The sequence below is a fragment of the Arachis hypogaea genome, chromosome 19 (assembly GCF_003086295.3).
Source record: "Arachis hypogaea cultivar Tifrunner chromosome 19, arahy.Tifrunner.gnm2.J5K5, whole genome shotgun sequence".
Classification (NCBI taxonomy): Eukaryota; Viridiplantae; Streptophyta; class Magnoliopsida; order Fabales; family Fabaceae; genus Arachis; species Arachis hypogaea.
Window position 1 is genome coordinate 60,231,136 of NC_092054.1, and position 13,030 is coordinate 60,244,165.

Consider the following 13,030-nt stretch of genomic DNA (forward strand, 5'->3'; position numbering starts at 1 on the left):
AATTCCCGCACCATAGTTTCATTGACTTCAAAGGGTTCTCGCTCGGGAAACTCCCAATGAAGCGAGGCAATCCTTTAGTGAATAGGCACCTTGTATTAGCTTGGAACCTTCAACGGCCGCTCCCAATGGATTGTGCATTTTTCAATAGCCTCGTATTGAGAGTCAGCTCTTCGGTTAGCCAAGGTATTCAGTTTATCAGCTTGGCGATCCCACCAAACATCGGGAAAGCGATCGTTAGTTTGCTCAACCGGCAAAGTAACCGGTGCCTTACCCTTCTTTCGCATCCTGAAAATAAAAATAAAAGAATTTCGAGATCATAGGGCAACAATTAATTAAAATCACTAAGGAATCACCAACAAGGTTAAAAGAAGCTATTAAAATAGTGTGGTTTACAAAAACACGGTGTGTATATTCTAGTGGTGCGCGTAGTTGGAACACACACACCGGCCGGATACCGCGGCAACCACACTGATTATTAGGCAAAACTCACTGCTTCTCAAATAAGTGCTTAAGTTTCAAGGCTAAAGCATGGACATAAAAGAAACTTCAAGCTCGCACCAATTGGTTCATTAACACTCTTTGAACATAATGGTCATTGACGTTGTTGGCAAGAAATTATATTAGCAAAAGAGTGTACAACAACAATAACCATTCACTCAAAGTGAAGTTTCAATTGCTCATCCTCAAGAAGTGGTAACCACATATGCAATGTTCTAAGTTAAGGCCAAAAGATGTTTGATCAAGACATCATCTAAAGTTGAACAATTGTAAAGTGATTACTAAATCCAAACTCCGAGATGAACAATGACAATTGAGTCTCATACAACACAATGCATTTGCTAACTAAAATTGGACATTAACAAACAAGGATATGCATTGGTGAATTCACTTAATTACCATCAAAAGTCATAATTGAAGTTGCATAATTCATACAATATGCCTAACAAGAGATAAATTGAACACATATGATGGCCAAGTCATATGAATAAAACAAAATGTTCATTGAGGCATTTCATCAAACATGTGGTATGCAATGTGCAAGATTATCAAAATTGATGCTTAAGTTCAATCATAATCAACCCATAATCAAATATCAACACTTGCAATACAAAGAGACGAAGAAAAGCAATAAAATTAATCTAAGCAACAAGAAAAGAAAATCAAAATAATTGCAAAAATTAACAACAAAAAAGGAAAAGGAAAAGAGAAATAAGAACCTGAAAATTGAAGTTGAAACAAGCAAGAATGAGGAAGGAAACAATGGCACTTCTTATAGCCACTGCGATTTGCGGCGGTCGGGTTCACCAAAAAAAAGCCGGAGAGGAGAAAACTCACCTGTGGTGAAGAGAGAAAAGAGAAAGGAAAGAGAGAAAGAAAAGAAAAGGGAAGAGGAAAGAGAAGTAAGAGAGAGAAGTTATGAGTGAGAAAGATGGTGGCGGCTTAACAGCGTCAGTGGCCGGCGGCAGGGTCGCCTAGAAGGGGCTGAGGGAGAGAGAAGCAGCAGTAATAGGAAGAGAAAGAAATGAAAATGCTGCTCAACAGGGTAGGTTTCCCTATTAATGCCCAAAACGAGTCGCGTGCTGGCGCACAGAGGCCTGTGCAGACGCACAAAAGGCAGAAATGAGAAGGGTTACGAACGCACACAGCATGCAATCGCTGCGACCAGAGGGAGTGTAAAAGCGTGTGCGGACGTACAGCAGGGAGCGTGCGCATAGGAGTCGCAAGATAGAGGGGTGTGTGCGTACGCATAAACTGGTGCGTACACACAGAATTAGAAAAGGATGGAGGGATGCAGGCGCACAGAGCGTGCGGTTGCTCCCACCAGAGAGGCGGCAACAATACGTGCGGGCGCACAAAGGCGTGCGCTCGCACAGAAAGCTTCGCTTTTTTTTAAACACTGCTTGAGGAAAAGAGCCAGGCGTGCGTGCGTACACAGGTCCGTGCGCACACACAAGGACGATGATATTGGGGGGGGTTGTTCACGCGCACAGCTCATGACGACGCTCCCACCAGAGGGGCTGTCATTAAGTGTGCGGATGCACACGTATGTGCGGCCGCACAAGAAGCACAATAAGAGAACTGCGTGCGTACGCATAAGGCAATGCGCACGCATAGGGCTCAGAAAAGGGGGGCAGTACGTACGCACAAACAGTGTTGGTGCTGCCACCAGAGGGCGCTACAAAGGGTGTGCAGGCGCACAAGGGCGTGCGCTCGCAAAGTAGGCTAAAAATGTAGTTTTGTGCACACGCACAAAGTGGTGCACACGCACAGGTTCTTTGTTTCACAAAAATTTTATCTTTTCAAAACTAAGGTTCCCTCCTATAACATAGCAACATACCAATCCCAAATCATTCAAACAAGCATAAATTCATGATCCACAAGCAATTCAACTTATTCAATCCAAAAATACCAAGTCAAACTAAGCTAATCATCATACCACAAGAGAAAAACTAATTCAAAAAGCAATAAACAAAAAGATAAAGTTGGAACAATGTTACCATGGTGGGGTGTCTCCCACTAAGCACTTTGGTTTAGAGTCCTAAGTTGGACTTTGTATGACTTCATTGGTCACTTGAAACTTCTTCAAGGAGGAATATCTCCAACTCCTTGGCATTTTTGGGTTGAGTGTGATAGAGTTTCACCCTATTTACATATTCACAACAACCAAAATTTTAGCATTCATTGCACTTAAAGTGATTCCTCAGCAACGGCGCCAAATTTAATGTTGGCTAGATTACACTGTTGGTCTAGGTTTTCACAAATTAGAATCTTATCGTTGAAAGTATAGCCTAGAACAACAATCAATCCCCAAATCAAATGTTTAATCCAAAGGATATGCCACAATTTAAAACCAATTCAATTCCGAGAGTTTCAATTCCCGGGTCGTCTCCCAAGGACATTTGAGACAATTAAGTGTGTAATCTTGGTTGTGAGGATCATGGGGTTTTCAATAAAGGGATAAACATATAAAGCAATGAAAGAACATGTAAAATTGTAATAAATGAACTAATAAAGGAATTAATGAAGTAATTATGCAATATAGACAAGTAAAGTATAAAAAGAGCTAATGTAAATGTGTATAAAGAAATTAAGCATAAAAGGCATCTTGGCTTGGAGTGAGCTAAGGGTCCTTTCCTTGTTGGAACCACAACTATGCCAACTATAATGGATCAATCTCACTTGGTTAACTATCACATTGGAAAGTAAGTTAAATGAGCATAAGTGTTCTTAACCCACAAATCCTAAATTGCTTGCTAATTAGCTTAGCAACAACATAGCGTTAGTGGGAACAAGAACAATTAACAATCCAAAACTGACACTAAATGTTGGACATTCTAACTCTAGGAACCCAATTGCTCACTTTTCCCAAGCCAAGAGATAGAAAACTAGCCCAAAATCATGCTTGACATTTTGTCAAACACTTGGTGGGCAATGATGACAAGTCATCTTATACTAGCTTTTCAAGCAATTTTCACTTGTTTCATTAGGATTTATGCACTTTCTTGCATTAGAAGTAAGTAATTTGGAGTGGTTTTGCATGAGTTGGTTAAATCAATCAACCACCCTTTAATTGACATAAAATCATGAGGTTTAAGCTAGAATTAATTGAATTTTGAATGAACTTTAAACCTTGTGAATTTGGTGATACTTTGATTGGTTGTTTTGATTACTTGTAGGTGAAGAAAAGAAAAAAAATAAGAAAAGCGTGGCTTATGCAGCGTAGCCCAAGGAAAAGAAAAGTGTGGCATCAGCAAGGAAGCTGAGTTGGGTGAGTGAACCAAGCTTCACAAGGAACCAAAAAGGAAGCAACGCATAAAGCTAAGTTAACTTACTTAACCGAGCATCCAAGAGAGCAAGGCAAAAGCATAAAGCTCGGTTCATTAAGTTAACTTTATCAGGGTTTCTCCAAAATAAATTCAGGGCACAATTCCAAGGAATGAAGCTACCAAGTCTCGAACTCATGACCCAAGGGAAGGAAGGAGCGCTACATGCAAGGAAAATAAGCCAAGATTGCCCAATTTGCATCCCTCAAGATTCGAACAAGGGACCTCAAGCTACAAGAATTGCAAGGAAAATAGGCCAAAATGATTTGGCAAGGATTCGAACCAAGGAGCTTGAGGAGCGCTACCTTTGGTTAATCCTCACATTTGGGCTAAAAAGCCTTCCCCAAGGTTCGAACAGGGGGGTTTCCACTCAAGGCATGCGCTACCTCTCTTTGCTCCACAAAGAAATTGGCATCAAGAGCTTTTCCCAAGGATCGAACTTGGAAACATGAAGCCCAAAGCAAGGCACTACAATGGGGAGCTCAGTTTGTTTTCCCAACTGAGCGCTACTCTCCCCCCACACTCCTCACATTTTGGCACGCCAAGGAGCTAATCATGTGCACAAAATTGACACGGACGAGGGGCTGGGACGCGCACAAATGTGCACACCAAAGACAAGATAGAGAGCTCAATTCAATTTTTCAACTGAGCTCTATCGAAGTGTGACACGGACAAAGGTCTGGCACAGCAAATTGGGCAAGACAAAGCAAGTTTGGGCACTCAGTTGTGTTAATCAACTGAGTCGTGCCCTGGGAGTGCACCATGACTCAATTTTGAGTCTAAAAATAAAATAAAATCTAATTCTTCACAAAATTAAAAAGCCCACTCCAATTTATAAAATCCAAAAATAGGAAGTGTATAAATAGAAGCTAATTTGAGTTAGAGAAAACCTTCTTTGGACTTTTAGCTCACTTTTATTTTGATTTTTCATTTTTGCTTTGGGTTTGGGAATTGGGAAAGAGAATTGAATTCTCTTTTTCTTTGTTCTTACTTCTGCACATTCTTCACTCTTTGTTTTGGATCTTGGATTAAGAATTGAAGGTATTCTATTTCATTCTTGATTTGAGATCTCTCTTGTTTACTTTCTGCATAATTTCAAAGAATTGTGAATTCAGATTTAAGGTTCTTTTACTGCTTTGAACTTTTACTTCTTCTGCAATTATTCTCATATTGGATCAAGGAAGGAATTGAGATCTAGACTTGTTATCTAGTCTCTTTGACCCCCTGAGATCTTCAATCTCTCATTGAGAGTCTGAAATTGAGTTTGATTTACTTTCTATTTGCTTCTTCAAGAAATTTACCTTTTCTGTTTAAGATCTGCTGCAATTGAATTCATCTTTACTTCTCTGTTAATTGTTGTTTACTTTCTCTTGCTTAAATTTTGAGATCCCAGCTCCCTAACCCCTTTATGATTCAAGCAATTTACATTTCTTACACTCTAAGTTTTAGCTATTTACATTTCTTGCAATCTAAGTTTCTGTCATTTATATTACTTGCACTTTAGGATTCAGCTTCTTTATTTCCTTTGCCATTTAATTTACTGTCTATTACCCCTCTCCCTTTAAATTTCATGCAATTTAGTTTTTGTTGAATACAAATCACTCAAATCAACACTTGTTTGCTTGACTAAATCAACCACCTGACTAAAATTGCTCAATCCTTCAATCCATGTGGGATGGACCTCACTCATGTGAGTTATTATTACTTGATGCGACCTGGTACACTTGCCGATGAGTTTTAGGTGTTGGAAATCTGTTTCTAACCCATCAAGTTTTTGGCGCCGTTGCCGGGGATTGATTAGATTGACAATGATTAAGCAAGGTGGTGGTCTAGATTAAGCACTTTTTATTTTTCTTTTTACTAAGCACAGTAACTGTTTGAATTTTTGCTTAGGCTAACACTAACTTCACTCTAGCAATAGAGTGCTTAATTCTGGTTCCTGGTTCTCTGTTTATGTCTGGAGGAAGAAGCGATGAATCCATACCTTTTGGTTCTGAAACACTTTTGAGGTTGAGAAGAGAACCAAGAAATGAAGGAAAATCCAATAAATCCACAAGTGGGAGTGGCCAACGACAATGGTCAGCCCCAAAGGAGAGTATTGGCTTCATATACATTTGCTAATCCAAGGCATTGTGGGAGTAGCATCCTTACCCCAAATGTCGATGCAAATAACTTTGAATTGAAGCCCCAACTTATCACATTGGTGCAAAACAATTGCTTATACAGAGAAAGTCCAATAGAAGATCCAAACCAGCATCTCTCCACCTTCTTGAGAATTTGTTATACAGTAAAGTCCAATGGTGTGCATCCAGAAACATATAAATTGCTGTTGTTCCCATTCTGGTGCACGAAATTGTGATCATCAACAATGGCGCCAAAGACTTGGAGCTCTTAAACATGAATCACACTTTGTCACAATTCCGCATAACTAACCAGCAAGTGCACTGGGTCGTCCAAGTAATAAACCTTACGTGAGTAAGGGTCGATCCCACGGAGATTGTCGGCTTGAAGCAAGCTATGGTCATCTTGTAAATCTCAGTCAGGCGGATTCAAATGGTGATGGAGGATTGATAATTAAAAGGTGAATAAAAACATAAAATAAAGATAGAGATACTTATGTAATTCATTGGTGGATTTCAGATAAGCGTATGAAGATGCTTTATTCCCCTTGAACCTCTGCTTTCCTATTGCCTTCTTCCAATCATTCATACTCCTTTCCATGACAAGCTTTATGTTAGGCATCACCGTTGTCAATGGCCACATCCCATCCTCTCAGTGAAAATGGTCCTGATGCTCTGTCACAACATCGGCTAATCAGCAGTCGGTTCTCGATCATGTCGGAATAGGATTCATTGTTCCTTTTGCATCTGTCACACGCCCCACAATCGCGAGTTTGAAGCTCGTCACAGTCATCCCTTCCTAGATCCTACTCAGAATACCATAGACAAGGTTTAGACTTTCCGGATCTCAGGAATGGCCGCCAATAATTCTAGCCTATACCATGAAGGTTCCAATCTTAGATTAGAAACCCAAGAGATACACACTCAATCGAAGGTAGAACGGAGGTGGTTGTCAGGCACACATTCATAGGTGAGAATGATGATGAGTGTCACGGATCATCACATTCATCAAGTTGAAGAACAAGTGATATCTTAGAGAAGAAGTAGGCTTGAGTTGAATAGAAAAACATTATTACTTGTATTAATTCATGAAGAACAGCAGAGCTCCACACCTTAATCTATGGTGTGTAGAAACTCCACCGTTGAGAATACATAAGAACAAGGTCCAGGCATGGCCGTGAGGCCAGCCCCCAAACGTGTATATGACTCTCAAAGATCAAAAGTATATCAAGTATGTAAAATACAATAGCAAAAGGTCCTATTTATAGAAAATTAGTAGCCTAGGGTTACAGAAATAAGTAATTAATGCAGAAATCTTCTTCCGGGCCCACTTGGTGTGTGCTTAGGCTAAGCATTGAAGCTTTCATATGTAGAGACTTTTCTTGGAGTTAAACACCAGCTTTTGTGCCAGTTTGGGCGTTTAACTCCAGCTTTTGTGCCAGTTTTAGAGTTAAACGCCAGGATTCTTGAGCTGACTTGGAATGCCTGTTTAGGCCATCAAATCTCGGGCAAAGTATAAACTATTATATATTGCTGGAAAGTCCAGGATGTCTACTTTCCAACGCAATTGAGAGCGTGCCAATTAGGCTTCTGTAGCTCCAGAAAATCCACTTTAAGTGCAGGGAGGTCAGAATCCAACAGCATCTGCAGTCCTTTTTCAGCCTCTGAATCAGATTTTTGCTCAGGTCCCTCAATTTCAGCCAGAAAATACCTGAAATTACAGAAAAACACACAAACTCATAGTAAAGTCCAGAAATGTGATTTTTAAATAAAAACTAATAAAAATATAATAAAAACTAATTAAAATATACTAAAAACAATGCCAAAAAGCGTATAAATTATCCGCTCATCACAACACCAAACTTAAATTGTTGCTTGTCCCCAAGCAACTGAAAATCAAATAGGATAAAAAGAAGAGAATATACAATGAATTCCAAAAACATCTATGAAGATCAGTATTAATTAGATGAGCGGGGCTTTTAGCTTTTTGCTTCTGAACAGTTTCGTCATCTCACTTTATCCCTTGAAGTTCAAAATGATTGGCATCTATAGGAACTAAGAATCCAGATAGTGTTATTGATTCCCCTAGTTAAGTATGTTGATTCTTGAACACAACTACTTTATGAGTCTTGGCCATGGCCCTAAGCACTTTGTTTTCCAGTATTACCACCGGATACATAAATGCCACAGACACATAACTGGGTGAACCTTTTTAGATTGTGACTCAGCTTTGCTAGAGTCCCCAATTAGAGGTGTCTAGGGTTCTTAAGCACACTCTTCTTTTTTCTTTGGACCTCGACTTTAACCGCTCAGTCTCAAGTTTTCACTTGACACCTTCACGCCACAAGCACATGGTTAGGGACAGCTTGGTTTAGCCGCTTAGGCCAGGATTTTATTCCTGTGGGCCCTCCTATCCACTGATGCTCAAAGCCTTGGATCCTTTTTATCACCCTTGCCTTTTGGTTTAAAGGGGTATTGGCTTTTTCTTCTTGCTTTTCTTTTTCTTTCTTTTTCTTTTCTCTTTTTTTTTTGCAAGCTTTTCACTGCTTTTTCTTGCTTCAAGAATCAATTTTATGATTTTTCAGATCATCAGATAACATTTCTCCTTTTCCTTTCATTCTTTCAAGAGCCAACAATTTTAACATTTATAAACAATCAAATTCAAAAATATGCACTGTTCAAGCATTCATTCAGAAAAACAATAGCATTGCCACCACATCAAAATAATTAAACTGTTTTAAAATTTGAAATTCATGCACTTCTTTTTCTTTTTCAATTAAAAACATTTTTCATTTAAGAAAGGTGATGGATTCATTTTCATAGCTTTAAGACATAGACACTAAGACACTAATGATCATGTAATAAAGACACAAACATAAAAAACATAAGCATAAAAATTCGAAAAACAGGAAAATAAAGAACAAGGAAATTAAAGAACGGGTCCACCTTAGTAATGGCGGCTTGTTCTTCCTCTTGAAGATCTTATGGAGTGCTTGAGCTCCTCAATGTCTCTTCCTTGCCTTTGTTGCTCCTCTCTCATGGTTCTTTGATCTTCTCTAATTTCATGGAGGAGGATGGAATGCTCTTGGTGCTCCACCCTTAGTTGTCCCATGTTGGAACTCAATTCTCCTAGGGAGGTGTTGATTTTCTCCCAATAGTTTTGTGGAGGAAGATGCATCCCTTGAGGCATCTCAGGGATTTCATGATGAGGAATTTCCTCATGCTCTTGATGAGGTTCTCTTGTTTGCTCCATCCTTTTCTTAGTGATGGGTTTGTCCTCATCAATGAGAATGTGTCCCTCTATGTCAATTCCAACCGAATTGCAAAGGTGACAAATGAGATGAGGGAAGGCTAACCTTGCCATAGTAGAGGACTTGTCCGCCACCTTGTAGAGTTCTTGGGATATAACCTCATGAACTTCCACTTCCTCTCCAATCATGATGCTATGTATCATGATAGCCCGGTCTATAGTAGCTTCGGACCGGTTGCTAGTGGGAATGATTGAGTGTTGGATAAACTCCAACCATCCCCTAGCCACGGGCTTGAGGTCATGCCTTCTTAGTTGAACCGGCTTCCCTCTTGAATCTCTCTTCCATTGAGCGCCCTCTTCACATATGTCCATGAGGACTTGGTCCAACCTTTGATCAAAGTTGACCCTTCTAGTGTAGGGGTGTGCATCTCCTTGCATCATGGGCAAGTCGAATGCCAACCTTACATTTTCCGGACTAAAATCCAAGTATTTCCCTCGGACCATTGTAAGCCAATTCTTGGGGTCCGGGTTCACACTTTGATCATGGTTCTTGGTGATCCATGCATTGGCATAGAACTCTTGAACCATTAAGATTCCGACTTGTTGAATGGGGTTGGTGACAACTTCCCAACCTCTTCTTCGGATCTCATGTCGGATCTCTGGATACTCATTCTTTTTGAGTTTGAAAGGGACCTCGGGGATCACTTTCTTCTTGGCCACAACTTCATAGAAGTGGTCTTGATGCACCCTTGAGAGGAATCTCTCCATCTTCCATGACTCAGAGGTGGAAGATTTTGCCTTCCCTTTCCTCTTTCTAGAGGTTTCTCCGGCTTTTGATTCCATAAATAGTTATGGAAAAACAAAAAGCTTTAGCTTTTACCACACCAAACTTAGAAGGTTACTCGTCCTCGAGCAAAAGAAGAAAGAAGAGAGTAGAAGAAGAAAAAATAGAGAAGATGGAGGGGGCTTTGTGTTTCGGCCAAGGGGAGAAGTAGTGTTTAGGTTGTGTGAAAATGAAGGAGTGAAGATGGGTTTATATAGGGGTGAGAGGGGTATGTATGGTTTTATGAAGGATGGATGTAAGTGGTGAAGAGAATGGTGGGATTTGATAGGTGAGAGGTTTTTGGAGAAGAGGTATTGAGGTGATTGGTGAATGGTGAATGGGTGAAGAAGAAAGAGAGTGGTGGGGATCCTGTGGGGTCCACAGATCCTGAAGTGTCAAAGATATCTCATCCCTGCACTAAGTGGCGTGCAAAACGCCCCCTTTCTGCCAATCCTAGCGTTAAACGCCAGGCTGCTGCCCATTTTTGGCGTTTAACGCCAGCTTCTTGCCCATTCCTGGCGTTAAATGCCAGTCTGGTGCCCTTTTCTGGCGTTAAACGCCCAAAATGGTGCCAGACTGGGCGTTTAATGCCCATTCTGCTACCCTTACTGGCGTTTAAACTCCAGTAAGTTTCTCCTCCAGGGTGTTCTGTTTTTCATTCTGTTTTTCACTTTGTTTTTGCTTTTTCAATTGTTTTTGTGGCTTCACATGATCATCAACCTACAGAAAACATAAAATAACAAAGGAAAATAGAAATTTAACATAGAATAGTAACGATTGGGTTGCCTCCCAACAAGTGCTTCTTTAATGTCAATAGCTTGACAGTGGCTCTCATGGAGCCTTACAGATGTTCAAAGCAATGTTGGAACCTCCCAATACCAAACTTAGAGTTTGAATGTGGGGGTTCAACACCAAACATAAAGTTTGGTTGTGGCCTCCCAACACTAAACTTAGAGTTTGACTGTGGGGGCTCTGTTTGACTCTGTATTGAGAGAAGCTCTTCATGCTTCCTCTCCATGGTGACAGAGGGATATCCTTGAGCTTTAAACACAAGGGAGTCTCCATTCACTTGAATGATCAATTCTCCTCTGTCAACATCAATCACAGCTTTTGCTGTGGCTAGGAAGGGTCTGCCAAGGATGATGGATTCATCCATACACTTCCCAGTCTATAGGACTATGAAATCAGCAGGGTTGTAATGGTCTTCAACCTTTACCAAGACATCCTCTACAAGTCCATAAGCCTGTTTCTTTGAATTGTTTGCCATCTCTAGTGAGATTCTTGTAGCTTGTACCTTAATGATCCCTAGCTTCTCCATTACAGAGAGAGGCATAAGGTTTATGCTTGACCCTAGGTCACACAGAGCCTTCTCAAAGGTCATGGTGCCTATGGTACAAGGGATTGAGAACTTTCCAGGGTCCTATCTCTTTTGAGGTAATCTCTGCCTAGTCAAGTCATCCAGTTCTTTGATGAGCAATGGAGGTTCATTCTCCCAAATCTCATTACCAAATAACTTGGCATTTAGCTTCATGATTGCTCCAAGGTACTTAGCAACTTGCTCTTCAGTAACATCTTCATCCTCTTCAGAGGAAGAATACTCATCTGAGCTTATGAAAGGCAGAAGTAAATTCAATGAAATCTCTATGGTCTCAGAATGAGCCTCAGATTCCCATGGTTCCTCATTAGGGAACTCCATGGAGGTCAGTGGGCGTCCATTGAGGTCTTCCTCAGTGGGAATCACTGCCTCTTCCTCCTCTCCAAGTTCGGCCATGTGAGATGTGGTTATGGCCTTGCACTCTCTTTTTGGATTCTCTTCTGTATTGCTTGGAAGAGTGCTAGGAGGGAGTTTAGTAATTTTCTTACTCAGCTGACCCAATTGTGCCTCCAAATTTCTAATGGAGGACCTTGTTTCAGTCATAAAACTTTGAGTGGTTTTGATTAGATCAGAGATAATGGTTGTTAAGTCAGAGGGGTTTTGCTTAGAATTCTCTGTCTGTTGCTGAGAAGATGATGGAAAAGGCTTGCTATTGCTAAACCTATTTTTTCCACCATTATTGTTGTTGAAACCTTGTCGAGGTCTCTGTTGATCCTTCCATGAGAGATTTGGATGATTTCTCTATGAAGGATTATAGGTGTTTCCATAGGATTCTCCCATGTAATTCACCTCTTCCATTGCTGGGTTCTCAGGATCATAAGCTTCTTCTTCAGAGGAAGCTTCCTTAGTACTGCCTGTTGTTGCTTGCATTTCAAACAGACTCTGAGAAATCATATTGACTTGTTGGGTCAATATTTTATTCTGAGCCAATATGGCATTCAGAGTATCAATCTCAAGAACTCCCTTCTTCTAAGTTGTCCCATTATTCACAGGATTCCTTTCAGAAGTGTACATGAATTGGTTATTTGCAACTATTTCAATGAGTTCTTGACCTTCTACAGGCGTCTTCTTCAGATGAAGAGATCCTTTAGCAGAGCTATCCAATGACATCTTGGATAGTTCAGACAGACCACCATAAAAGATCCCTATGATGCTCCATTCAGAAAGCATGTCAGAAGGGCACCTTCTGATCAATTGCTTGTATCTCTCCCAAGCTTCATAGAGGGACTCACCATCCTTTTGTCTAAAGGTTTGGACTTCCACTCTATGCTTACTCAATTTTTCAGGTGGAAAGAACTTTGCCAAGAAGGCATTGACTAGCTTTTCCCAAGAGTTCAGGCTTTCCTTAGGTTGTGAATCCAACCATGTTCTAGCTCTGTATCTTACAGCAAAAGGAAAGAGCATAAGTTTGTAGACTTCAGGGTCAACCCCATTGGTCTTGACAGTGTCACAGATTTGCAAGAACTCAGCTAAGAACTGATGACGATCTTCCAATGGAAGTCCATGAAACTTGCAATTCTGTTGCATTAGAGAAACTAATTGAGGCTTAAGCTCAAATTTGTTTGCTCCAATGGCAGGGATTGAGATGCTTCTCCCATAGAAGTCGGGAGTAGGTGCAGTAAAGTCACCAAGCACCTT

At 40.5% G+C, this 13,030-nt stretch overlaps 1 non-coding gene across 1 annotated transcript; it reads left to right on the plus strand.

Annotated features, from left to right (window-relative positions):
* The first annotated feature begins 12,556 nt into the window (after positions 1 to 12,556).
* LOC112780921 (small nucleolar RNA R71) lies at positions 12,557 to 12,664 on the plus strand. The gene has a single exon (XR_003191727.1). It is a non-coding gene; the product is annotated as a small nucleolar RNA R71 (small nucleolar RNA).
* Positions 12,665 to 13,030: the final 366 nt, after the last annotated feature.